This window comes from Bubalus bubalis, chromosome 4 (assembly GCF_019923935.1).
Source record: "Bubalus bubalis isolate 160015118507 breed Murrah chromosome 4, NDDB_SH_1, whole genome shotgun sequence".
Lineage (NCBI taxonomy): Eukaryota > Metazoa > Chordata > Mammalia > Artiodactyla > Bovidae > Bubalus > Bubalus bubalis.
The window spans coordinates 131,069,781-131,074,765 of NC_059160.1; the positions used below are offsets into that span (position 1 = coordinate 131,069,781).

The 4,985-nt window shown below is 36.7% G+C and overlaps 1 non-coding gene across 1 annotated transcript; it reads right to left on the bottom strand.

Moving 5' to 3' along the window:
* Window positions 1-4,562: 4,562 nt before the first annotated feature.
* LOC112584758 lies at window positions 4,563-4,666 on the bottom strand. Its single transcript, XR_003109165.2, has one exon. It is a non-coding gene; the product is annotated as a U6 spliceosomal RNA (small nuclear RNA).
* Window positions 4,667-4,985: the final 319 nt, after the last annotated feature.

A 4,985-nucleotide genomic window follows, 5' to 3' on the forward strand; every position in this document is an offset into this window, starting at 1 on the left:
ACATTGGGGTACACGTGTCTCTTTCAGTTTTGGTTTCCTCAGTGTGTATGCCCAGCAGTGGGATTGCTGGGTCATAAGGCAGTTCTATTTCCAGTTTTTTAAGGAATCTCCACACTGTTCTCCATAGTGGCTGTACTAGTTTGCATTCCCACCAACAGTGTAAGAGGGTTCCCTTTTCTCCACACCCTCTCCAGTATTTCTTGCTTGTAGACTTTTGGATCACAGCCATTCTGACTGGTGTGAAATGGTACCTCACTGTGGTTTTGATTTGCATTTCTCTGATAATGAGTGATGTTGAGCATCTTTTCATGTGTTTGTTAGCCATCTGTATGTCTTCTTTGGAGAAATGTCCGTTTAGTTCTTTGGCCCATTTATTGATTTGGTCGTTTATTTTTTCTGGAATTGAGCTGCAGGTGTTGCTTGTATATTTTTGAGATTAGTTATTTGTCAGTTGCTTCATTTGCTATAATTATCTCGCATTCTGAAAGCTGTCTTTTCACCTTGCTTATAGTTTCCTTTGTTGTGCAAAAGCTATTAATTTTAATTAGTTCCCATTTGTTTATTTTTGCTTTTATTTCTAATATTCTGGGAGGTGGCTCATAGAGGATCCTGCTGTGATTTATGTTGAAGACTCTTTTGCCTATGTTCTCCTGTAGGAGTTTTATAGTTTCTGGTCTTACATTTAGATCTTTAATCCATTTTGAGATTATTTTTGTGTATAGTGTTAAAAAGTGTTCCAGTTTCATTCTTTTACAAGTAGTTGACCAGTTTTCCCAGCACCACTTGTTTAATAGATTTTCTTTTTTTTTTTAATTTTATTTTATTTTTAAACTTTACAAAATTGTATTAGTTTTGCCAAATATCAAAATGAATCTGCCACAGGTTCTTTTCTCTATTGTATATTCTTGCCTCCTTTGTCAAAGATAAGTTGTCCATAGGTGCGTGGATTTATCTCTGGGCTTTCTATTTTGTTCCACTGATCTATATTTCTGTCTTTGTGCCAGTACCATACTGTCTTGATGATTGTGGCATTGTAGTAGAGTCTGATCAGGCAGGTTGATTCCTCCAGTTCCATTCTTCTTTCTCAAGATTGCTTTGGCTATTCGAGGTTTTTTGGATTTCCATACAAATTGTGAGATTATTTGTTCTGGCTCTGTGAAAAATACCGTTGGTAGCCTGATTGGGATTGCATTGAATCTATATATTGCTTTGGGTAGTATACTCATTTTCACTATATTGATTCTTCCGATCCATGAACATGGTATATTTCTCCATCTATTAGTGTCCTACTTGATTTCTTTCACCAGTGTTCTATAGTTTTCTATACATAGGTCTTTAGTTTCTTTAGGTAGATATATTCCTAAGTATTTTATTCTTTTCGTTGCAATGGTGAATGGAATTGTTTCCTTAATTTCTCTTTCTGTTTTCTCATTGTTAGTGTATAGGAATGCAAGGGATTTCTATGTGTTGATTTTATATCCTGCAAATTTACTATATTCATTAATTAGCTCTAGTAGTTTTCTGGTGGAGCCTTTAGGGTTCTCTATGTAAAGGATCATGTCATGTGCAAACAGTGAGAGTTTTACTTCCTCTTTTCCATTTTGGATTCCTTTTATTTCTTTTTCTGCTCTGATTGCTGTGGCCAAAACTTCCAAAACTATGTTGAATAGTAGTGGTGAGAGTGGGCACCCTTGTCTTGTTCCTGACTTTAGGGGAAATGCTTTCAATTTTTCACTATTGAGGATAATGTTTGCTGTGGGTTTTTCATATATAGCTTTTATTATGTTGATGTATGTTCCTTCTATTCCTGCTTTCTGGAGCGTTTTTGTCATAAATGGATGTTGAATTTTGTCAAAGGCTTTCTCTGCATCTATTGAGATAATCAGATGGCTTTTATTTTTCCATTTGTTAATTTGGTGTATTTTGCTGATTGATTTGTGGATATTGAAGAATCCTTGCATCCCTGGGATAAAGCCCACTTAGTCATAGTGTATGATCTTTTTAATGTGTTGTTGGATTCTGATTGCTAGAATTTTGTTAAGGATTTTTGCATCTATCTTCTTCATTGCTATGGCCTGTATTTTTCTTTTTTGTGGCATCTTTGTCAGGTTTTGGTATTAGGGTGATGGTGGCCTCATAGAATGAGTTTGGAAGTTTACCTTCCTCTGCAATTTTCTGGAAGAGTTTGAGTAGGATAGGTGTTAGCCCTTCTCTACATTTTCGGTAGAATTCCGCTGTGAAGCCGTCTGGACCTGGGCTTTTGTTTGCTGGAAGATTTCTGATTACAGTTTCAATTACTGTGCTTGTGATGGGTCTGTTAAGATTTTCCATTTCTTCCTGGTTCAGCTTTGGAAAGCTGCACTTTTCTAAAGATTTGTCCGTTTCTTCCAAGTTGTCCATTTTATTGGCATATAATCACTGTTAGTAGTCTCTTATGATCCTTTGTATTCCTGTGTTGTCTGTTGTGATCTCTCCGTTTTCATTTCTAATTTTATTGATTTGATTTTTCTCCCTTGATTTCTTGATGAGTCTGGCTAATGGTTTGTCAATTTTATTTATCCTCTCAAAGAACCAGCTTTTGGCTTTGTTGATTTTTGCTATGGTGTCTTTTGTTTCTTTTTGCATTTATTTCTGCCCTAATTTTTAAGATTTCTTTCCTTCTACTAACCCTGGGGTTCTTCATTTCTTCCTTTTCTAGTTGCTTTAGGTGTAGAGTTAGGCTATGGTTTTTCCTGTGGTCATGTATGGATGTGAGAGTTGGACTGTGAAGAAGGCTGAGTGCGGAAGAATTGATGCTTTTGAACTGTGGTGTTGGAGAAGACTCTTGAGAGTCCCTTGGACTGCAAGGAGATCCAACCAGTCCATTCTGAAGGAGATCAACCCTGGGATTTCTTTGGAAGGAATGCTGCTAAAGCTGAAACTCCAGTACTTTGGCCACCTCATGCGAAGAGTTGACTCATTGGAAAAGACTCTGATGCTGGGAGGGCTTGGGGGCAGGAGGAGAAGGGGACGACAGAGGATGAGATGGCTGGATGACATCACTGACTCGATGGACGTGAGTCTGAGTGAACTCCGGGAGTTGGTGATGGACAGGGGGCCTGGCGTGCTGCAATTCATGGGGTCACAAAGAGTCGGACATGACCGAGCAACTAACCTGATCTGATCTAGGTTATTTATTTGACTTTTATCCTGTTTCTTGAGGTATAACTGTACTGCTATGAATCTTCCCCTTAGCACTGCTTTTACAGTGTCCCATAGGTTTTGGGTTGTTGTGTTTTCATTTTCATTCATTTCTATGCAAATTTTGATTTCTTTTTTGATTTCTTCTCTGATTTGCTGGTTATTCAGCAGCGTGTTTTCAGCCTCCATATTAATATTTTTTCTCCTGTAATTGAGATCTAATCTTACTGCATTGTGGTCAGAAAAGATGCTTGGAATGATTTCAATTTTTTTGAATTTACCAAGGCTAGATTTATGGCCCAGGATGTGATCTCTCCTGGAGAAGGTTCTGTGTGTGCTTGAGAAAAAGGTGAAATTCATTGTTTTGGGGTGAAATGTCCAATAGATATCAATTAGGTCTAAATGGTCTATTGTATCATTTAAAGTTTGCATTTCCTTGTTAATTTTCTGTTTAATTGATCTATCCATAGATGTGAGTGTGGTATTAAAGTCCCCCACTATTATTGTGTTATTGTTAATTTCCCCTTTCATACTTGTTAGCATTTGTTTTACATATTGTGGTGCTCCTATGTTGGGTCCATATATATTTATAATTGTTATATCTTCTTCTTGTGTTGGTCCTTTGATCATTATGTAGTGTACTTCTTTGTCTCTTTTCACAGCTTTTGTTTTAAAGTCTATTTTATCTGATATGAGTATTGCTACTCCTGCTTTCTTTTGGTCTCTATTTGCGTGGAATAACTTTTTCCAGTCCTTCACTCTCAATCTGTATGTGTCCCCTGTTTTGAGGTGGGTCTCTTGTACACAACATATATAGGGGTCTTGTTTTTATGTCCATTCAGCCAGTCTTTGTCTTTTGGTTGGGGCATTCAAACCATTTACGTTTAAGGTAATTACTGATAAGTATGATCCTTTGGCCATTTACTTTATTGTTTTGGGTTTAAGTTTATACACCCTTGTTGTGTTTCCAGTCTAGAGAAGATCCTTTGGCATTTGTTGGAGAGCTGGTTTGATGGTGCTGAATTCTCTCAGCTTTTGCTTGTCTGTAAAGCTTTTTATTTCTCCTTCATATTTGAATGAGATCCTTGCTGGGTACAATAATCTGGGCTGTAGGTTATTTTCTTTCATCACTTTATATGTCCTGCCATTCTCTCCTAGCCTGAAGAGTTTCTATTGAAAGATCAGCTGTTATCCTTATGGGAATCCCCTTGTGTGTTATTTGTTGTTTTTCCCTTGCTGCTTTTAATATTTGCTCTTTCTGTTTAATCTTTGTTAATTTGATTAATATATGTCTTGGCGTGAGAGCAAGCTAGCCAGTAATCACTTCCCTATGTGCTCTCCACAGTCTGAACCCCTCTGAGATCTTCACAGGGTTACACAGAAAAAATATGAAATGCTTCTTGAATTTGTGTGTCATCCTTGCTCAGGGGCCATGCTAATCTCTGTATCATTCCAATTTTAGTATATGTGCTGCTGAAGCGACTACTGGAAAATTATTTTTAAAAAATCAAAGAAAATAAGAATAATAGAATAGCATGAATTTTTTTCACATAAATGACAGAAAAAATATTTTTTTAAAGAAAATTTTGAGAATTATTAGTCACTGTTCTTCATGGATATGAGCAACAAATGTTATCTTTTACACAGGGATGAACAACCTGAAAAATAATTCTAAAAGTTATTTTTGGTGTATACAAATTCTTTATTTTTCATCAAACATAATTGATATGTTTTGAGCATGGTGATGGTGCATGAACATATCCAAAAGGAGCTACCTAGGGAGGCAAGTCAGGGGCCACAGCCAA